Here is a 24,728-nt window from a genome sequence, read left to right as displayed (position 1 = left end):
CTGTGATGGTTAGTCTTATGTGTCAGTTTGACGGGTCACAGGGTGCCCAGATTAAACATCACTTCTGAATGTGTCTATGAGAGCATTTCCAGATGAGATTAGCATTTGAATTGTTGGATTTAGTAAAATCAATTGCTCTCTCCAATGTGACATGATTGGGCATCATCCAGTTCAATGAGGGCCTGAATTGAACTAAAGGTGCAGGAAGGCTGACTTTATCCCCCTTTCTGTCTCACCTATTGAGCTGGGACATATATTATGAGGATAATACAGAATATGGGGATATAGATTTTTATATGATATGTATAAATATGAGATAGATATAAATAGGATTGATATATAAATTCTACATATAAATATGTTTATATAAATATAAATAAATATAAATTTAAATAAATATAAATATAAATAATACCATTCTGGTTCTTTTTCTCTGGAAAATCCTGACTAATACAGCATCAGTTATACTGGAAATTGTTTGTCCCAGTACCTTATTCATATCAGCTTCTCCTGGAAAAGAGAACAAAATCTAAGGGGATTATCTACCTTAACTATGTATATCTTACAAAATAGGTGGTTCTAAGCAGCACGAAGAATGGAATGTAATGGCTTGTAGGGGATTCTGTAGTGCGGTGTTCAGACCTCCCAGAGGGCTGGGACTCTCATTCCTCCAGCTTCTGGGAATAAAGGGTCTCAGGTAAGTTTATCTCTGATAATTGCTTTTAGCTAAAGAGAGACCCTTCACTCAAGAACACAGCTCATCCCCAGGAACAGCCTGGAAGCAATGGCTGGGTAATGTTTGATGTGTGAGGCCATTCCCCTGTTGCTTCAAAATGGAAAGACAGAGGCTGAGACCTCTGTTGTGATAGCATTACCATTCAACTTCTTTCTACACTCAGTCCTACTTCCCTAACATTTCCAAGATATTCTTGTCAAAGCACCACAATATATATCCTGCAGGTAAACCTCATGCTCTGTTTTCCATGGAAGTTTAACTTTGATCTATAGCACCACACAAAGAAATAAGAAAACATCTGATAAAATACCACAGTTGTATAAGAATAATAGTAACAGGGGTGCCTGGGTGGCTCAGTTGGTTAAGCATCTGCCTCAGCTCAGGTCATGATCCCAGACTCCTGGGATGGAGCCCCGCAGTGGGCTCCCTGCTCAGCGAGGAGCCTGCTTTTCCCTCTCCTCCGCCCCTCTCCTCTGCTTGTACTCTCTCGTGCTCTCTCTCTCTTTCTTTCAAATAAATAAATAAATAAATAAATAAATATTAAAAAATAATAGTAACAATATTTAATAAGGATGAAGAAAGATAGTTTTTTCAAAATTATATAAACAGGCTAATCCCAAATAAATAAAATGAAATGAATTATGAAGTCATTTGTTTACACTTGTGTGTGTATGTGTGTGTGTGTAGGGGGTTCTGTGTGTATGAGATACAAAGCCTCAGAAAATTATGACAATGCATACAAACCCTTAATAGATTACATCTCAGTCATTTAGAAAGAGAGAGTAGAAGATTGTTTTAAAAAGAAATTTCCACTATTATGATGAGTATTCAAGCTTTCTGATTTGTTTGATTTTTATTTTTTTTATTTTTTTATTTTATTTTATTTTTTAAAGATTTTATTTATTTATTTGACAGAGAGAGACACAGCGAGAGAGGGAACACAAGCAGGGGGAGCGGGAGAGGGAGAAGCAGGCTTCCCGCCGAGCAGGGAGCCCAATGTGGAGTTCGATCCCAGGACCCTGGGATCATGACCTGAGCCGAAGGCAGACGCTTAACGACTGAGCCACCCAGGCGCCCTGTTTGATTTTTAAAACATGACAATGTGTTTTTAATTTTTTAAGAAGTAAGAACCAGTAATTTATACCTTTTGAAGTAGTAATCTGTCCTTCATCAAGAAAAGCTTTCATTCTGCCTTAAAGTTCATGTGTAATATGCAATTGCCCTTAATAAGGTCTACTGTAGCTACAAAGTGGAAAACAAGATTATCCCTTTCCTCATAGAGAATTCAATTAATTCTGCCCTAGAATTTCATTTAAAAATATTAATGTAAATATAATGATTTAAATACAGCCATGCATTTTTTTTATTTTAAGATTTTATTTATTTATTTGAGAGAGAGAATGAGATAGAGAGAGCATATGAGAGGGGGGACGGTCAGAGGGAGAAGCAGACCCCCTGCTGAGCAAGGAGCCCGATATGGGACTCGATCCAGGGACTCCAGGATCATGACCTGAGCCGAAGGCAGTCGCTTAACCAACTGAGCCACCCAGGCGCCCACAGCCATGCATTGTTATAAAGATAATTTATTGTACATAGTCTTTAGATTTTAATAATTGGGGCATATTTTAGATCAAACGTTGCAACTTTCTTTCCCAAGAATATTGTGATAGAGAAAAATTCAAATTGCTATAGGTCAATAGAAAAATGTAAGTTTCAAACAAGAATTACTGCATCAAGTTATTAAGAAGTAAAGGAAGCAGTAACAAACCATTTTTTCCAGATCTTTTCATATCAATGTTCTATTCAGAAGCTAAGTGCTTTCTCCTCACCTCCATCTAAAACACAGGCACACACACACACACACACACACACACACACTTATATTTTCTATTTTTGGATTTTTTATGCTCTTCCAGAATTACCAATAAGTGAGAGTTGATTATGCATAAGTTAATAGGGTGTCATTCCCAGTGTAAAATGCTCAGAGTTAGTAATCACCACCTTCCCTGCGTTAAATGTGCAGTACACTAATTTTACAGTCTGTGTCACAGTTAGAAAAATGACAGGTGGTATCATGCTCTGTGCTACACTTGAATAACTAATCTGCATAAGCACAGTAAGAAAACTCATTACACAACAACATATGTGGACACATCATTTCAGGGTGCCATATGTTTCTGAGACACATATAAAATAATGATTACAGCTAGCCTCAGGTCGCGTCATGTGTGTTTCATTGAGCTTTAGCTAGGAGGCTTAATTATGCCATCATCTCTCCATTTCTTTTATATTCCTTCCATCTCAAGTGACTTTAGTCTCATTATCGCTGGTAGTTTTATTTTCAACCAATAATCTTTTTTCTTTGTCCCTGGCCCTGGAGAAATGAAGTAAGGTCTTAGTTATCACCCTTAAACCATAATTTTTTTTTTTTTTTTTTTTTTTTTTAGATTTTTTTTTTTTTTTTATTCATGAGAGACAGAGCGAGAGAGAAAGGCAGAGGGAGAAGCAGGCTCCCAAGGAGCAGGGAGCCCGACGCGGGACTCGATCCCAGGACCCTGAGATCATGACCTGAGCCGAAGGCAGACGCTTAACCATCTGAGCCACCCAGGCGCCCCTTAAACCATAATTTTAATTTATTGTTGTCTTCGTTATTTTATCAAAAATCTTTATCTTTTTGTGTACTTTTTGGTAGACTTTCTTATTTTTTTCCTGATTTTTTCCAAGTAACTTTCCTTTAATTATTTCACCACTGTCATCTGTTTAAAAATTAGTATTTATGAAGATATCTGAGGATGATTTTTTTTGTTTGTTTTCAATTAGCTAAGATATAGTACATCATTAGTTTTTGACGTAGTGTTCAACAGTTCATCAGTTCTGCATAACACCCAGTGTTCATCACAGGATGAATTGAATTCTGGATTTTAAAAATTTTAATAGATACATTAGCACAAACTAAAGAATCTTGTCTAAAAAAAGGAAAAGTAGAACATATGATTACAACAACTTAGACTATATTAAAATTTATCCCCAAATTCTATATATAGTTCACTACTGGATTTTGATTCAGTTCAAGAGTTTTAGCATTACAATTACTATCCATTTCTGGTCATCTAGGGCTAGGTATCTTCAAACTACATTATACGTAATTCTGTTACAGGTGCAAAGATAGTTTCGAGCAAATTTATTTTCAGTTCACAACTTCCATCCATACACAGCCTGAAAACATGCTCCCAGAAAAAGAGGAAGATTCTATACGCTTACCATCCCTATGTTAATAACCTTTTTTTCTATCTTCACAAAGAAATCTCTAATTTGTCCCACACTTAGTCACGCTACATCCCATACCTATCCCTGAATAAAAACTTTTGGCACCTGAATTGAAAAAGTAAATGGCTGGATAAAAATATCCTTTTTTAAAATACCTATTGATTTCTAGTTCTTTTCTGTTAAAAAGTAAAAGGAATCTAAGTGTGTTGTCAGTGAAAAGAACATTTAATTGTACTTTTGATGATAAATTCCTATTGATTTTTGGAATATATTTGGGAAAATTTTCAAATAATTGAATGCAATTGCTTAACAGAAACTCCTTTTTATTTCTATTTACTTAGTTCAATCTCAGTGCCAAAAGACCACCAGGGACACATTATGTTCAAACAAGCTTAGGTTTATTGACTTGCTTTAGCAAGTGAGAGAACACCAAGGCACATATGGATTATCTCCAAAAGTAGGAATTAGAGAAGGTTCTTAAAGGTTTCAGAGATTGGAGTTAGTCATATGATGGTGTTGGCAGAGATTGGTCAGAATTTGTAAACTAAGGAGTTACTGGAAATTTTAGTAATCTTCTTAAAACATTTAAATCCAGGGGCGCCTAGGTGGCTCAGTCCTTAAGCGTTTGCCTTAGGCTCAGGTCATGACCCCAGGACCCTGGGATCTGGACCCTGGGATGAGGCCCCGCATCCGGCTCCCTGCTCAGCGGGAAGCCTGCTTCTCCTTTTTCCACCACCCCCTCCGCTTGTGTTCCCTCTCTCGCTGTCTCTCTCTCTCTGTCAAATAAATAAAATCTTTAAAAACAACATTTAAATCCATATGAGATTATTGTTTGGTTTGATCTTAGCTTAGATTATATGGCTCTGAATGAATGAGTGTTAAAACAGTTCAAATGCATCATGGTTTGGTTGACAATGTGTCATTTTATGTGTATCTGGAAAGGTCTAGTTTTAAATCTCAGTACCACTTCATAGGCTAAACTCTACTATGGCCATTTTTCAGTTGATTGGCACTTCCCTTCCAGTTAATTTTCACCTTAAAGCTAAGGAAAATGCCTTTATCTTTTATAATCCTGACCTGTACCATTTCACTGATCAGAATGTTGTTCAGAGAATACTGTCTGCAGTTAAACAAAGATAGCTCCCTTGGGCTCGTTTTGTTGCAAATTAATCTAAAAAAGGCTCTGCACTGGCATTGAATCATATTATTTGGCAAATTCAACAAAGACAACAAATTAACTTCAGTATTTTTGTTGAGTTTGAAATATGTTTCATATATTCTATGATCTGCTTGAATATTCTTATATAACCAAGAATCCCAGAAGTCCCTTAGTTTTGGTATGACTGGTCCATTTTTTTTTTTTTTTTTAATTTCTGAAGAATTGATCCCATTTTTACTGATTGTCAAGGGTGAGAGAATGCCATGGGAGTATCTTGCTTAGAAAACAGGTATCACTGCTAACAACGTAGACCTGAACCAGCAGTGGGGGAAGAAAATAACCAAGAAGATAAAGAATGAAACACATGGAAAGTGTGACAATCAGTGGTGGCCAGTATCTAGTTGCTCTTACTTCTGTGATTTTGAGCAGAAACAGTCATATCTCCGTGTGCATTAAAATATGCTACATTATACTTTTTATTGAAATGTACTATAAAATAAATGGCTTTCTAAACAAGCTTACACCTTATCAACATTAATAACATGTTTATATTTTGGTTTAATCCAATTTAACATGCCTCTGTTTTAGGCACATTGTCACTATTATAAGTCAGGCATTAGTAATCCTTATATTACTGCACATTTGCCTCATTATTTGACATACATTCCAAAAGTAGAATCTCAAAATTATAAGAACATGTATTTTAAGGCTTTTAATAAGTAATCACAAAAGTGATATCCAGAAAGGTTATTCAAATTTATACTCCCATCAGTGAGACTTATACAAACTGTCCACAAACTAAAAGCATTGTTAATTAATCTCTGCCAATATGTTAGGTGAAATTATTTGTTTTTGTTTTAATTTCATTGTGTAGTTAATTTTTGTGAGACTAAAGTTAGTTATTTTTTCTTTTTAACTGTATGTCAGTTATATATGGAGTTTTATAATCTGGATTCTATACTATCTGATTTTGTTATAAGAATTTTAGCATTGTATTTTCAAAAGCTGTACAGTGTTAATATCCATTCTTTGAGAAGTTATTTTCTATGTGTTCCCAATCTGAATTCTTGTTTGTAATTGACAGCTGATGATTTCTTTTTGTTCCTCTATGGAAGACTTTAATTTTTAAGTAGCCCTTTATTTTTTCCATATTCTATTTTCTAGAAGCAAGTCACAATATCCATTCACACTCAAGGCAAGAGGATTATAAATTGGCATAACTTATTGGGGTCCAAATTAAGTTAAGTCCAGCCTACTCTATCTCCATTGTTTTCAAACTCCAGACAAAACTTGTATTTGATGTAGCTTTCCTCCACTCTTCTTCCTCCATTAAGATTATTCTACAATGTCCTACTCACTTCCCTTTATTTGTTACCTCTGTATAGCAGACCTCCAATGTCAAATCACTAAATTTTCTGAGGACCCTATGGGACCTCCTCTCTTTATAGTTTTGTGGACCAAGCTTGACCTTTTTTATCCCCCCAATTTCTGTTAACTTCTGACACCATTAAGAATGGTGCATGTTACTCCACAAAACAATTATTTTTAACCCTTTTGAATATGGTTCTTATGGTTGGCTCCAGTTCAGCCTTCTATATTGTCCATCTGACCAACAGAAATCCATGCACTGTTGACCAACGGGGACAAATACGGCCCCAGCCCACTACACTTTTTTTAATCCTCTCTTGACTTTGCCAAATCTTTAGAGTTCCCTACTTCTTTGCCTAGTGAGGTATGGATTTATATCAACAAGTCTGTTGCCCAATTTGATACCCAACGGGGAAATGGGATTTCAGCCCCATTGTAAGCAATCCAATTTCTGTGAGTGATTCTTTGAATTCTATGCCCAATAAGCAAAGAAAAGACACATTTCTTGGCATTAACTTTGCAATTCCCTCTTCAAAAATTTTATATGGATAACAGAAGGAATGTCATAGAATACCAGACGACTATGAGACATTTTAATAAGCCCTGGGGAAAGCTGTTAGGATTCAATTGATAGTTGCTTTCATGGAGCATGGGGGTTTTAAGTGTATCTTAATTTTAACTGCAGGTTCCAATGCTCATACCAGGACTAGAGAACATCCTGCTTTACTTCCTGTTACAAGTATTTGTATGAAACCAATCTAAAAGTTAGATAAATTATAGTGTCACTATACATGCATATCATTTAAAAGGAGGATGCATTTCAAGATCCAAAAGGCCATTATAATCTGTTCATAAGAACCCTCCCCAGGGGCGCCTGGGTGGCTCAGTCGTTAAGCGTCTGCCTTCGACTCAGGTCATGATCCCAGGGTCCTGGGATCGAGCCCCGCATCGGGCTCCCTGCTCGGCAAGAAGCCTGCTTCTCCCTCTCCCATTCCCCCTGCTTGTGTTCCTGCTCTCGCTGTCTCTCTCTCTGTCAAATAAATAAATAAAATCTTAAAAAAAAAAAAAAAGAACCCTCCCCAATTTTCAAGGTTCCACAACTTCCTAGTCATGCTTAAACTTAACATTATAGATACTCATGCTAATAAATTCATTTTGCATTGTATTCAGGCCATATTTTAATCTTTGGGTTTGGTTTTAGAAATTTCAGTTATGTGCTCTGGTAAGCGCTGTGAATTGTGCAAGACTGTTGAATCTCAGATCTGTACCTCTGAAACAAATAATGCAATATATGTTAAGGAAAAAAAAAAAAAAGAAGAAGAAGAAGGTAGCAGGAGGGGAAGAATGAAGGGGGGAAATCAGAGGGGTGGACGAACCATGAGAGACGATGGACTCTGAGAAACAAACTGAGGGTTCTAGAGGGGAGGGGGGTGGGAGGATGGGTTAGCCTGGTGGTGGGTATTGAGGAGGGCACGTTCTGCATGGAGCACTGGGTGTTATGCACAAACAGTGAATCATGGAACACTATATCTAAAACTAATGACGTAATGTATGGGGATTAACATAACAATAAAAATTAAAAAAAAAAGAAATTTCAGTTATGTGGTTGTAAAATACAAAAGTTTCTTTTAAGGCAGTCATAGTAGCTTTCTGGCTTCTAATGTGGGCCTTGACCTGAGAATTTGCCCTGATCTCATAAATTTATTTCTCTGTTTCTCAGTGTACCTAAAAGCACCCCTCCCCCAACTCCTTTATACCCCTTAGTCTCAGTGAGATATTCAAATATGCTAGAACCCACTTGATAAATTAAAACTATAGTTTCAGTATGCACTTGATTACAGGTGTCTACAGGTGATAATTTAAGTAATTCCCCACTGACGTGGCTTTCTGATGTCTTTTTTTAATACAGTAGGGAATTGGGAACTTTAAATTGAATCAGATAAGAGTACCACTGAGATATTCTTATCTTTAATTTTTAGTTCCTCTTGAATGATTTCTGATATCAATAACTGTTTAAGTCAGGGTTGAACAGGAAAGTACAATGACTTTGTCTCTATGCTTGGTAGTAGGCCTGAGGTAATTGATAATCCACCCAGTCAGCAGTTGGAAGAAAGAGCTGGGTGAAGAGTGAGAACAGCATATAGGAGCCTGTTGATATGACTTGTTAGCCCTCATACAAGAAGCAGAGCAAAGACAAGTGGAAAACCAACAATATCTATGAATTTTTCTCTTGGCTCATCTAATCACAGTGACCTTGAGAAACAAGTATATGCTGTTTTTACTTCTGCCCTCCAAATTTCATTCAACTTTCTCTCATTTTTTTAAACTGTAAATGGGAACCATGCAGAGAAGAGAATTCCTAGTAGTTCCAGAGTATCCAAATTGACATAGTATTAAAGTGTGAGTGCTAAACAGGAAATTTATAACAATATTTTTGACATTTTAAAAGCATTTTGTAATGTATTATAACAGTGATCTCCCCACTAGACTGTAACTATATGACTACTTCCAGTGGTTCCTCTGTTGTTGGTACATTTTTACTCCTGATACAACACAATGCATAATTCAGTCTGGGGTTGGTGATGTACAGGAAAATAGGACTTAAAACTTGAGGTCATGGACTCTGAGAAGCAAACTGAGGGTTCTAGAGGGGAGGGGGGTGGGGGAATGGGTTAGCCTCGCGATAGGTATTAAAGAGGGCACGTACTGAATGGAACACTGGGTGTTATACACAAACAATGAATCATGGAACACTACATCAAAAACTAATGATGCAATGTATGGTGATTAACATAACATAATAAATAAAAAAAATTAAAAACTTGAGATCAAATTTAACTAGAAAGCTTCATAAGAAAATATGTATAAACAATCGTCTTTTTAATACAATGAGGTCAACTGCAGGCATAAGAAGAAATTGTAGTTTAGAATGTTCACCTAATAAAAGGAAGCGAAGAGCTGAATTGAAGTTTAGTCTAGAAATACTAATCTGCTTACTTTTCAAGAAATGTTGACATCTAATCAGAAACTTTGAACATTATTATGTTTTACAAAAATATGCTTTCATATCACCTTCTATCCTTTCTTATAACTAAGATTTTCACATGAAACATATCTTTGTACCTTTATAGCTAATCCTTTGATGGGATCATAAAATAACTTACACAGCAAGGAATTATGTCAAGTCACTTTTCATTTTTACATTGGTTGAGGTATAAAGATTTAAATGGTTCTCAGAAAACCAAGTTTCTTATTTTAAGATGATTTTTTTTCAGGATTATTTGATAGTTCATGCTATGACAGTGGAACTGTCTTAAATTCTTAAGGAAATATCTGAAGAAATGTGGAATTAACTGCTTATTTGTGGAGTGGGTGAGGGTTTGCCTTATCTTTCAATAACTTAATAACTGTGTAGCCTAGAAGGAGTAAATAAAATTTTCACTATAAGTGTCTTCTCATTATAAAATCTGTAAATATACCCTCTATTAGGAAAAAAAAATGTATTTTAATAAATTCATATTATGTTTTTTTTTAAATCTTAGAATGTTCCAGAAGATTTAGTGGCTGTTATCATTGTGATAACGTTTTTGTGACCTATTGAAATTGAACTCACATAGGTCTTCTAGATTATCTGGTGACTTTGCTAGGATTTAGTCAATCAAACAAAATTGTAATGGACTTATATCTTCTTAGGTGAGATTCATCCTAATGATCTCAGCACTGATGGCTTCTGCCTTTTCAAGAATTGGCTTTTATTTTTCTATAGAACTCAAACACTAGTTGACCCATTTTAAGTATTCAATTAATATTTGAAGGATTAATGAATTAATTGATTAATCAATGAGTGAATGAGTGCCATAGTCTATAACAACCCATGAAGTTTTATTTTTTTTTATTTTTTTTTATTTTTTTAAAGATTTTATTTATTTATTCATGAGAGACAGAGAGAGAGAGAGAGAGAGGCAGAGGGAGAAGCAGGCTCCCAAGGAGCAGGGAGCCTGATATGGGACTCGATCCCAGGACCCTGGGATCATGACCTGAGCCGAAGGCAGACGCTTAACCATCTGAGCCACCCAGGTGCCCAACCCATGAAGTTTTAAAATGCTGAAACCCTACATAGCTATTGCCAAAAAAAAAGAGCCTTGTAAAATATATAGTCTTAAAATAAAAACCAGTGGAGGGGTTTTTGTTTTCTTTGGTCCATTCCTGAAAATCTCCTATTGCTAATTGTCTTCAGACTCTGGGAATTACTTCTTTCATGGATTTATAAGTTTTAATTTGAGTAACTTTTCTTGTGAAACAGGTAATAATGCTGAAAATGCCACCTATGACAAATTAATTTTTTCTCGACCTTTTGTTACAGTAATGTCATGCTTGAAAAGGAATTTAGAAATTACCCAACACAATCCTATTATATTTCTGTGAAATCTGTGATCTGAGCCACCTAGTATTTCCAGTTCTGAGTCTGTCCTCTATTTAGATATGCATTCCAGTATCCAATGTTCAGTTGAGACAGAGGTGCTGTTAATACACTAACATTAATATAGTAGATTTAAACCTTCAGTTATAACCAGTTATGAAATGTCAATTAGCCTGTGATATGTGGACTTTTCAATCTACAATTCAGTAAGCTCTCTGCAAAGAACTGTAGCAAATTTAAGGTTTCCACAATAAGGACAAATACATAGCACAGTGAATTTCCCTTCCTATATTTTAATAACTAAAGTAATAAAGAAACACTATTTTTACTTATATCAAAAGACAGTACTTCATTTCAAAGTTTCAAGTTTCTCTATTTCCCTAAATCTTATTTGCATACCTCTCTATTCCTAGTGTACAGGCCACACATTTAGATTTGCAGTACCTCTGTGGTTCTAGATTTCAAAATGAGATTAACTAATTTCATTACTTAGCTCTTTAAAACAACTTGCACTTCTGTGATATAAAACAATCTTCTATCCTTTATAAATAACAGTTCAGATTTTTACATGCATCACAATGATTCAAAGCTTTATTGATCATTAAAATGTTCATTCAATTTCTTAGTCAAGGGGATTTTATGAAAAGCAATGTAATCTTGCTGCTATTGGTTCACCATATTGTCCATTATGCCATTTTATAATAATATCTTATTTTAATTAGTGTTATTCTCTGCTCTTTCCCAAATTGGATAGCAGTGAATGATATCTTCTTCAGGGTAAGGATATGTAAAACTGATTCTAATTCAGGTTTGTTGAAACTGAAAACTATTCTTTATTTAAGTTCCTCCCAATCAAGAATTTGAGGTTTAATTTAATTTTAATTTTATTCTGTATTAAACTGGACAATTCTGCAACTCCTATATTGAGTTGTACAAGGATAGAATTCACATGGTAAAAAAATAAATATTTAAGTACATCACATTTTTTCTATAATTAAAATATTTATGAACAAAAAAATTTAAAGGTTAATACCAGAAACCTATATAACTATGATCCATCTTATAGGGAATATGTATATAAATACTATACATGGAGATCTGTATCTCCATGTTTAATATTTTCTGCTCCCATTCATTGGTTTAACAACAACAAATACTTGTTAGTTGGCTGATTTGTGGCAGGGACTATTCTACATGCTGAGAGTACAACAGTGTTTTGGTTACCTATTGCTGCGATAGCAAATTATCAAAAAAGTAATGGTTTAAAACAAGACAAATTTATCTGATAGTGCTGAATGTTAGAAGTCCAAAATGAGTTTCATTGGTTCAAAATCAAAGAGCCTTCTGGAACCTCTGGTGGAGCCTCTATTTCTTTACCTTTTCCAGCTTCTAGAGGCCACCTACACACCTTGTCTTGACAGCCCTTTCTCCATTTTCAAAGCCAGAAGCAAAACTTCTTCAAATATTTTTCTGATGCTGACCTTTATTCTTCCATCTTTCACTGAAAAAGGCAGATGTGAATTCACCAGACTCATTTGGGTCATCCTGGATGCTCTCTGTATTTCTAGATCCTTAATCACATTTGTTAAGTCCCTTTTGCAAATAAGGGACACTTGTTACAGTTCCTCAACTTAGGACATGAACATTTTGGGAGACCATTATTTTGCCAATCATAAACAGTAAATAAAACAGGAAACTCTCTACTTCAAAGCAAGTATGTTTTAGTGAGAAAAGGAGACAAAAATTAGACACATAATTTGTTCTCTTTATTACTCTTACTACTCATTTGTAACTTCTATCCTTTTCTTTATAGTTTTACCAAGGAATTATCTATATTATTTTTTTAAAGATTTTATTTATTTATTTGAGAGAGAGAGAGCATTAGCAGAGGGGAAGGGCAGAGGGAGGGGAGAAGCAGACTCCCTGCTGAGCAGGGAGCCCAGTGTGGGACTAGATCCCAGCATCCTGAGATCATGACCTGAGCCAAAGGCAGACACTTAACCAAGTGAGCCTCCCAGGTGCCCCAGGAATTATCTATATTATTACCCTTTCAACAGATCAATTTTTATGTTTGCCAACAAGCACACTCTATTTCATATATTTATGTTCATGTATATTTCTCTTTCTTTCTACTGTATTTGGTTAAATTTTGTTATTTTCCCCAAAAACTATATAACCTTATTAGCCCTGTTTTTTATTTATAAAACATTTATGTGAAAATTCACCCATAGGTACAGATTTGATGGCACGTAAACATTTCAAATGTGGTCTTTTTACAGTTAGTAGGATCAAATGCTTGTTTAATTTCTCTTTGAACCATAAAATAATGAAAGTTTTTTTTGTGTGTGTGTGTGATTTCCAAGGGTTGGTGTAATTTTTAAAGCATTTTTTATCATGGTAAAATGTGTATAACATAAAAGTTATCATTTTAACCATTTTTAAGTGAACAATTCAGTGGCACTAAGTACATTCAGTATATTATCCAACCATTATCACTATTTCCAGAACTTTTTCATCAACCCCAGCAGATCTCTGTGCCTATTAAATAATAACTCTCTATTCCCCACCCCCACCGCCTGGCAATCTCTGCTCTGCCGTCTGTCTCTATGAATTTGCCAGTCTAGGTACCTCATGTAAGTGGAATCATGCAATATTTGTCTTACTGTGTCTTGCTTATTTCACTTAGCATAATGTTTTCAAGGTTTAATTAACAAATAATGGAATTGTGTTAAAAATAACCCTGATCTGCTACCGTAAGCGAAATATATGGAGATGTGCTTTTGTCTTGTACTTAAATCATTTCTGCATGTAATCCAGTCCCTGTGTTCTCATGACAAATGTGGTTTCCTTAATAGCGGGGATAGATCAAAATTGTAATTGTGTTTTTCACATATTCCATATCTTTACTACATTTTGGCCTTCAGGAAAAGATAAATAGCATGTGTACTGTAGCAGAGCTATAAAGAACAAATGCAACTACCTCGTGACTTATCAAAAGAGCAAGGAAGAGCAAGGAAAGAAGGATTTACCATGCTAATCAGACTGCCTTTTATTTTTCACAGAATCTCTCTCAGGTTAACCTCCTCAAACCTTTACTCTCTTCTCAGATATAATCCAATAAACACACATACACACACACACTCTCACACACAGATATACACACTGTAGATGATATAAATCTTCACATCACTATCCACCTTTCTCCAAAATCCTGCTCATATATACAACCATATCTGAATATACGCAGACATTCAAATATATATTAATACTTGTTTCATTAACATAACTTTTGTAAATCTCTTTTCAATATGAATTAAAATTATAATTTTCTAATCACACTAGATTGTGTGGTTGAATGTCTTTGTGTCTACCTGAAATATGCAAGCTTTGTTGTACTACATGAGGGCTGAGGAAAACTAGGCATTCAATGTGGGTGTATTTGAAATAGCCCTGCACTTAAATTCTGATTCTAGAACTTCTTACCTTTATGATATTGAAGTGGTTTGTTATTGTCGTAAACAGAATAAACCCCCCCACCAGAGATGCCATTGCCCTAGTTCCCAGAAAGTGTGAATATGTTATATTATGTGGCATAAATGAATTTTCACATGAAATTAAAGTCATGGACCTTAAAATAGGGAGATCATCCTAGATTATCTGGGTGAGGATATCTAATGACATGAACCCTTAAACATACAGAATTTTCTCTGGCAAAAGAGATGTGGCAGAAGGTGAGTCAGAAACTGCAAGCATGAGCCTGATTCATTGCTGGCTTTGAGATATCAAGTCCCACGTGCAGGGACCAGAGAAAAACCTCCAGGAGCTAGGGGCATCTGCCAACTGACAGGCAGCAGGAAATAGAATCTCAGTCCTGTGATTATAAGGACCTGAATTCTGCCAACAACCTGAATGAACTTGGAAGCAAATTTTTCCCAGAGTCTCCTGAGAAGAGTCCAGTTGGCTGACACCTTGACTTTGGCTTTGTGAAATCCAGAGCAGAGAAATCAGCAGAGCCAACTAGAACTTCTGACCTACAAAACTATGAGATACTAAATTTGCGTCGTTTTAAGTCACTGACTTTGTGGTTTTTAGCTATGACAGCAGTAGAAAACAAATATACTTATCCTCTTCTGATACTGAGGTACCAGACTCTAGAGAACAAGAGGAAATAGTACTGTGCTACAAGGGTGGGGTATGTCGAGTATTCAAAGTAATTGATAAGTTATTTTTGCCACACATTTTAAAGTTTAAATGTAGGTTATACAAATCACTTTGTCTCTTTGTGTGTGTTTAAGACATTGATATCATTTAATTATCCTAGGGAAAGATATCTACTATGTGATTACTTAATACTTTCATTGATGTATCCAAATCCAGTATGGTGATATATCACAGTGGAAAGTTCCTGACGTGAATGGTACCAATGGACAGGGTGGGTGTCAGGGCCTAATTCCAGAGAATAGTTATGCTACTCTGAAGGCAGACAAAAAATGCTGTAAGCTTTGATATATTTCATTAAAATACTGTACACTCCTATTTGATCAGCAAATTTATTACCTCGCAAAATGCTTAAGAATGTTCTTAAATACTACATAAAATAATGAGTGCTCTACTGTTGTTCATTAAAATAAAATTACTACTTGTACTCTGATACTTTATTTTTTATTTTATTTTTTTTAAGATTTTATTTATTTATTTGACAGAGAGAGGCACAGCAAGAGAGGGAACACAATCAGGAGGAGTGGGAGAGGGAGAAGCAGGCTTCCCGCTGAGCAGGGAGGCCGATGCAGGACCCTGGGACCATGACCTGAGCCGAAGGCAGACGCTTAACGACTGAGCCACCCAGGCGCCCCTGTCCTCTGATACTTTACATGTAGTTTTGTTAATGAAAATGTAATTTGCACTTTGCTTGATGACTTTCAAATAGATATAAATGTAAACTCAATACTTTAAAATTATGACTGAATAATTCCACGTTTCTGTAGAAAACATGCCAGAAGAGAGATCACATGGCTTGTAATAGATTTTCAGTGAAACTGATGGTTCAATTTTATTTTCACACTTGGATTTTTTTTTTTTAAAGCAAGAATGAACATGGTTTTCATTTTTAATAGATAATTCTATTTTCTTTTTCAAAACTTAAATTGATTTGAGGATGTTACAGCAAACACATATCAGAGACAGTATTTATATGTGGTTATAATAGCAAAAGTGGTTTTATTTATTGATTTGCTATAAATTAGACAATTGGATATTATTTCATAGTATTATTTTCTTCCTTTTTTGTTACTCAATAGAGTAGTGTTGAATGAAGAAGAATTTGCCTGAGACTTCCCATCAATCCCCCATTGCTCAGAAAACATGATAGTTCATTCTGAAATAATATGGATTTTATTTTGCTATTTCTAAAAGAAATCATTGCGAAGTATTTTAATGAAAATATTTTGACACAAAGTTTTCAGGAATGCAATTTTTTGAACAAAATAGCTTTGAATTAATCAAATAAAGGATTCATTGAGTAAATAGTTTCACTTTCTTTGTCCTTTCACTTTTTAAAATCAGTAATTTGGCCTCCAACATGAGGAATGAGCCAAGGTATAGTACATCATTGGTTTTTGATATAATGTTCAATTATTCATCAGTTCAGTACAGCACCCAGTGCTCATCACATCATGTACCCTCCTTAATGCCCATCACCCAGTTACCCCATCCCCCCACGCACCTCCCTTTCTGCAACCCTCTGTTTGTTTCCCAGAGTCAGGAGTCTCCTGTGGTTTGTTTCCCTCTCTGATTTCTTCCCATTCAGTTCCGCCCCACCCATATTGTCCTCTGCACTATTCCTTATGGGGTCCACATATGAGTGAAACCATATGATAAGTGTGTTTCTCTTATTGACTTATTTTAATTAGCATAATACCCTCCAGTTCCATCCATGTCGATGCAAATGGTAGATATTTTATTTTGTATTTAGTACTTTAAGGGTATTCATTTGACAATACCACATTCTTAAAACCTTTTTTGCTATTCTAAATTATATCCACTTTTATATAGATATTAGAATCAGCCTGTTAATTTCTACAAATTACACAATTTATCTTGTTGGATTTTGATTGGTTTGCTTGGAATCAACAGATAGGTTTGAGGGGATTCTTATCCTAAATGTTTAACTCTGATGTATATTCTGGAAAATTTATTAGATTTTAAATTAAAAATAAATTTCCTGAACTTCCAGGTCAAAATATCAAGTTTCTTATTAAAGATAGAAAATCAGTTCCAACAAAATAATGTAAAATAACACTAATGGTATTAAGAAATCAGAAAAGGCAGTCTCAGTCAAAGAATTTTATCTGAAATTATTTTCTTCAAGTATTTAAGTAGTAGAAAAATCACTTCTACATTCAAGAACTCAGGGAAAATTTCTTTCTGAAATTCTGATGTATCATCTAAAGCAAAAGTTTTGGAGTTTTCTGGTTTTGTTTGGTAGAGGGCAGATAGTACGTATTTTAGGTTTTGCAGATCATATGACCTTTGTCTCCACTACTAAGTTCTTCTGTTAAAACATGAAAGCAGCCATAGAAAATTGGTCTAATCGTGGCCTATTCCAATAAACCTTTACTTCCCAAAACAGGAGGCCTATGGGATTTGGATATATAGTTTGCTGATTTTCAGTGTGTGATCACCAGAGCAGCAACCATCCATAACACCTAGAAACTTAACAAAAATACAAGTTTTCACATTCTCTCTCAAACCTACTGAATCCAAAACTTTAGAGGAAGTACTTAGCAATATGTGTCACAAAACCTCCAGGTTATTCTAATGCATGTTAAAGTTTGAAAACCACTAACATCGAAGATCAGCTTTATTCAAGCAAAGGTTGACTGAAGGAACATCGGCAAAGTGACAGTTGATGAGTATTGGATACGTTTAATGTAGATTTATACCAAAACAAAAGAAAATGAACTCTGCACAGATACTAGGGACAGGTTGGACTCCACTGGAGGAGGGGCAAAGAAAAAACTACCCTGCATCCTTCAGTAACAGAAAGAAGAGGCCATCTGCCACGATACCACAAACTTCTGATATAAGGTGGAGACTTTCAGTTACTGGGGTAGGGCTGGAAACCTGCCATGCTTTGAACATTGCACTGAATAGGAGGAAGAAGGTGTCACTTATTTGAAAGGGCAGGAATGCTAAGAATGTCCTACCTTGAGACTAGACAGTCAACTGTTGTGGAAGGGACAGTGTAGAATGAGGCAGTTTATGATAGACTGGTATGCAACACCTGTTGTGTAAAATCTGAGGGTAGGGAGAAATCCTCTAGTACTCTACAGCTCAAATTCAAAAAAATGACAGTGAAATCAACTAACAGAGAAATCTGAAGGTTTCAGTATATGATGGGGGATGAAAAATCAAAGCCCAGATCCAGCACAACTACAGACCAGATTGACTCAATCCTACCATGAACAGAATGATAGAAGAAGGGACATGCCTACTTCTGGGAGTAAATATTGTTTACCTTAGCTTCTACTGTTCTTTTACACATAATGTCTGACATGAAATCACATAACACACACACACACACAAAATTAGGAAAGAATGCTCATAGATAGTGGAAAAGTAAACATGTTTGTATAGAAAAATTTAGTAGAGGGACACCTGGACGGATCAGTTGGTTAAGTCCGACTCTTGATCTCAGCTCACGTTGTGAGTTCAAGCCTCACATTGGGCACCAACCTGGGCGTGGAGTCCACTTAAAGATAGATAGATAGATAGATGATAGATAGATATAGATGATAGATGATAGATAGATAGATGATAGATAGATGACATTATATAAAAGATTCAAGTGAAAATGTACTCATGCAGCTTTTTATTTTTGTATGGATCAAATCAATTCTTGTTAACACTTGGTATTGTCATAGAATGTACATATTGTTTCCATATGGAAAATAATTTCCTGTCATTCTTCTTCTGGGAAAAACATACATCATTTTTAAAATAAGATCCAGACTTGGGCGACAGAAATATTCTATCCCTTGAGCAAAAAAAACGTAGTCGAAGTTACAATCAAAATCTTTGTATAGGGGATGATTTTAAACTACTCAAGTAGATATTGTATTAGATAGGTATATGAAAATATACTTCTTAGGAAAAGTTTTCTTTGGTTATATGAACTTAGAAGCATCAAGACGAGTGACTGAAACCATTTTTAGAAATTATAGCTTGAGAGCCTAGAATTGAAGTATGAAGAACTCCTCTCTTCAAATTCAGGATGAGGAAATGAGACATTAAACTATTCAGATGAACTTTCTGAAGAAGGAGGAGGAAAACAAGGTGAAGGTAATGTCATGGGAACCATACAGAGTTATTCAATAGGTTGTGGTCAAAATTGTTGCGTAGTTGTGAATGAGTCCACATTCGCAATTTTTCTGTTGTTGTTTTTAAAGATACTGTTATTTTTTGTGATTAAGATTTACATTTCTGTTTTTTTTAACTTCTGGGATTTTATCATCCTTTATATTTCATATCATAATACAATGATTATAACTTTTTGACAATTCTGTTTCCACCATCGTTTTCTCTACCAATAAATTCTACCCTCCACACAATATCAGTGGGCATATGTTCCAAAACCAGCTATTTTTATCAGAATTTTTAACTTGAAAAGGGGCACCTGTCAACAAATTTGTATTTTGCCTCAAATCTCATTAAGCTCCATTAGTCAGAATTGTTTTCTAGTGCTATGGAAAAATCTTAATTTGTCACATAACATTCATTGCTGCCCTCTTTATTAGATATTTTCATCGTATCCTAACATATATAACTATAGTTCACTGATAGTAATTAATTATTATTATTATTTTTTTAAAGATTTTATTTATTTATTTGACAGAGAGAGACACAGCGAGAGAGGGAACACAAGCAGGGGGAGTGGGAGAGGGAGAAGCAGGCTCCCCGCAGAGCAGGGAGCCCGATGCGGGACTCGATCCCAGGACCCTGGGATCATGACCTGAGCTGAAGGCAGTCACTTAACCAACTGAGCCACCCAGGCGCCCGTAATTCATTATTTTTAACAGCTAAAATAGTGTTTATTCCATATGGAAATGATCATGCATATTCAAACTAAAGAATACAAGGGAAAATTTGACAGTACAGTTAATGAGTGTACTAAAATCAACATCTAATTTTAGAATTATATAAAAGAGGCAATTATATTGGTCTTTTATGATTTATTATTTTTTCTTGTTGTTTATTGCTCAGCAATTGATTATCAACCAGATGTTTAAAACTCTTTTTTTTTTTTTTTAATAGAGCAGGGGTAGAGGGAGAGGGAGAGAGAGAGAGAATCTTAAGCAATTTCCACACTCAGCATGGAGCCTGACACAGGCCTCGATCTCACAACCCCAAGATCATGACCTGAGTGGAAATCAAGAGTCAGAGTCTTAACAGACTGAGCCATCCAGGCACCCCGAACTCTCTCCTTCTTTTTAATTTTCAATTTACTTGGAATTTTTGTCTTATGACCACACTCAAGGAAGTGGGTAATTTCTTTTGGGAAACTAAAGCTATTCTCAGAGAATTTCATTATCAGTACACCTAATGGAGGTTTTTTTAACAGTTGATAATACCCCCAATAGCAATGACACATGACCATATCCCTACCATCTGTGGTTAATGGTTCCTTCTTTTGGAACTACATGCATATTATCATTGTAACACCTGTTACAGATGTTTAAACATTTTTATCTAGCCAGGAAGCAGGCAAATCAGCAATTGTGACTTAAATTTAAACTACATTTTATTTGAACATATATTATTGAGTAAAACAACTTTAAGATAAAAAAATGATTTTCTTTTATTAATGTATTGTATCACATTGATTGATTTGAGGATGTTGAACCAACCTTCGTCAAGGTGAATAATCCTTTTAATGTACTGTTGGATCCTATTGGCTAGGATTTTGGTGAGAATTTTTGCATCCATGTTCATCAGGGATATTGGTCTGTAATTCTCCTTTTTGATGGGGTCTTTGTCTGGCTTTGGGATCAAGGTAATGGTGGCCTCATAAAACGAGTTTGGAAGTTTTCCTTCCATTTCTAATTTTTTGGAACAGTTTCAGAAGAATAGGTATTAATTCTTCCTTAAATGTTTGGTAGACTTCCCCTGGGAAGCCATCTGACCCTGGGCTCTTGTTTTTTGGGAGATTTTGATTACTGCTTCAATTTCCTTAGTGGTTATAGGTCTGTTCAGGTTTTCTATTTCTATTTTCTATTTCTATTTGTTCCTGGTTCATTTCTTCCAGATTATCTAATTTGCTGGCATATAGTTGCTCATAATATGTTCTTATAATTGTTTGTATTTCTTTGGTGTTAGTTGTGATCTCTCCTCTTTCATTCTGTACCTCTGAAACAAATAATACATTATATGTTAAAAAAATAAAAAAAAGAAGAAGATAGTAGGAAGAGAAAAATGAAGGGGGGAAACTGGAGGGGGAGATGAACCATGAGAGACTATGGACTCAGAAACAAACTGAGGGTTCTAGAGGGGAGGGGGGTGGGTTAGCCTGGTAATGAGTATTAAAGAGAGCACGTATTGAATGGAGCACGGGGTGTTATACGCAAACAATGAATCATGGAACACTACATCAAAAACTAATGATGTAATGTATGGCGATTAACATATAATGAAATAAAAAACGTGATTTTCCCCTCCCACTCTCCAAAAAGTATCTATTTCAGTCAGACTAATTTCTTGAATTTAATAAGCAAATCTGAGTATAGGCAGAAAAAAATGGCTCTGACAGGATAAAAAAATGATAAGCAAATTTAGCAAGAAAGGTTTTCATGTGTACATGAAGAGGTCAGAGAGGGAATAGAATATTTCCTTCTAATTAAGGAGTAAAGATCGTGTTTAGGGTTTAATTTTGGTGTGTCTTCATGTCGCTGTTGGTTTAGGAGAAGCAAATTGAAGATGAAAGTAATGATACTTAGAAAAGAATAAGGAAGAAAAGCTGCAATAGAAAGAAAAAGAAAAAAAAAAAAGGAATCCTAACTATAAAACTATGACAAAGAAACACAAATTATTTTAAATACCCAGTGATCTTTATAAAGTACAATAGAAAGTGAAGGTTTTGTAAGCTGATGATCACAGGACCCAAATATTTTTGTACACTCAATAGAGAAAAACAATGTACACACACACAAAAATTGTACAGGTCCTAAAGACTGTCCATACTACTTGAATAAAATTCCCAGTAATGTTTTTACATGCTAAATATGAAGACATAAAAATCCCAAACCTGGTTCAGGCCTTCTTTTAGGAGACACTATTAGATAATACAAAGGAATATAAGTAGCCCAAGGATCTTTGCATCTGTGTTTGAGGAATACTGGATTGTTGTAATTTGCTTCTGCAATATTTTTGTCTGCTTTTGGTATTCAGGTTCTGGAAGAATAAAATTAGTTAGAAGGTGTTCATGTTTCAGCTATTTCCAGAAAGAGTTTGGGGAGAATTGTTTTTATTTCCTCCTTAAATGTTTGAAACAAATAATAGGAAATAATAAACCCTGTGTGTTAGCCCTGTAAAGTTACCCGTGTTGTGATCCTCAGAACTTGTGAATATATATGTTACATGGCAAAGGGACTTTGTAGATGAGATTAAAGATGGATCCTGTGATGGAGAAATCACCTTAGTTACCAATTAGGCCTAATTTAATCTAGAATCTTTAAATGCAGAGGGTCTTTCCAGGTTGTGGCTGAAAATGTGAGGACGGAGGAAAGATCAGAAATATGAGAATTGCTGGCTTTGAAGATGGAAGAAGAGGTCCCGAGTTAGTTAAGATTCAGAGATCTTCTAGAATCTGTAAAAGGTGAGGTAATGGATTGTTCTCTAGAGATCCAGAAAGTACTGCAACCTTGCCAACCCCATGATTTTAGCGCAGCGTGACCCATGGTGTACTTCTGACCCAATTTATTATCTATAAGGTAATACTTCTCTGTTGTCTTAACCCAGGAACTTCATGTAAATTTATCTGAAAGCAACAGAAAACCAATACCATGAAAAAACAACACATTTATAAGAATATTAGAATCTTGGCTAGTGAGCACATACTTATGGACTAGATTAGTAATACATTTAGAAATTCAAGGGGAAAAAAAAAAACAAAAAACCTTTGAAGCTGTTGATTGAAATTCCATACAACATTGTAGAAAAACCTAATACAGAATAATTAACCCCTAAGCATAACTTTATAAATTTCTTGCACTTCAAAATAAGGAAAGAATTTGTCATATATGTTGTTGAAATGGTATGGTCATGATTAAGACAAGAAAATCATGTTAGAATTTTCCAAACTAACAGTTATTGGTAAAAAAAAAAAAAAAAAAAGAGAGAGAGAGAATACATATTTAAAAAAGTCTAAGAATGAAACTGGCAGACATATGGACAGACCAGAGTGAATAGCTAGCTCTATTCCATGAGGTTGTCCTGGAATTCAGGTTTCTTCAATTTTGTTGTTCTGTCATGCCTTAAAGGTGTTTTATTCATTTACATGGTCAAAACTGAATCATTCATAATGTGTCACTGTTGCAGCTTGCTAGAGGAAGGAAGAGAAAATAGAGGGCAAGCGGCTTTCTCTGATGGATAGGACCCACAGAAGTTGCATATCTCTTTTCTGTATCCTAGTGACCAGAATATTGCTGTACAGTCACTAGATACAAAGGAGATTAGGACTGGAGCAGTCCTGTGTGGCCATGTGCTCATTAGTGATTGTGACTTGGGGATTCTATTACTTAAAAAAAAAATGCTTCAGTATACTCAAGTTTCTATATGTGTCTGTGTCAAAGACTTTCTAAAGAACTTTCTAGTTACTGAATGTAGCTCATCATCCAAGTTTTTGGTGAGTAGCTGTACTTTGTAACCAATCAAGATATAGCTCTTCATTTCCTGGAGATTGATACACTAAAAGACAAATTATCCACTCTATCAGATATAAATTGGTGAAGGAGGAGCAAGACACTGGAAAAAAATGTAAGAGAGGGGAGCAGAGTGGAAAGCATATTTAGTCAGTAATTTAGAGAAGTCTTCAACCTCTGTTGGCAGAAACTGTGAAAACTTCCTGCTCTGCATGGAGAAATTTTCATGATTACCCATCTGGCAACTTTAGTTCTATTCTTTAGGAATCCTCTTTTTCATTATCCTCCATGGACCCTGGCTTTCCCCTGTAGAAGGATCTTTCCAGTTCACTAATCTCTTTGGCCCCATTTAAAGTGGGCATTGATGTCTATAACCTGAACAGCCTTTTTAAACCTAGTGATTGCAGGTTTATGTTATTTGTGGGGACATAGATCCCCTCAGAGGCTTTTGGTTTATTTGCTTCCCATGATTTCAACAGTTGCAGATCACATCTGGTCACAATTCTTGAGAGGCCAGCTGAAACAGCAGGCTTGGAGTGAGCTGGGAGAGCAGTGCCATTTATCTCTTCTTTGCAGCTGAGCTGGCTTCCACTGTCTGGCATTTAAGTAGAAGCTCTTGAAAAAGACTGAGTAACAATCCTATCTCCTGCTGCTTGGACTTCAGAAGCCTTTGGCTTTTCCAACTCTGAGGACCAACATTACCAAAATTTCAATCAATTTAAATTGTAGGCCATATGCATAGAAATTTTCCTACGGCAGATCTGAAATCCCTTCCATTTCTACTTGCAAATTAACTGATTTTTGCCCAAATCAGTCACTTCCTAGTATCTGCCAGAAGCATCAACAAGCACCAATAATTTTAGT

This window comes from Neomonachus schauinslandi, chromosome 7 (genome assembly GCF_002201575.2).
Source record: "Neomonachus schauinslandi chromosome 7, ASM220157v2, whole genome shotgun sequence".
NCBI lineage: Eukaryota > Metazoa > Chordata > Mammalia > Carnivora > Phocidae > Neomonachus > Neomonachus schauinslandi.
This window is presented reverse-complemented; position numbering follows the sequence as displayed.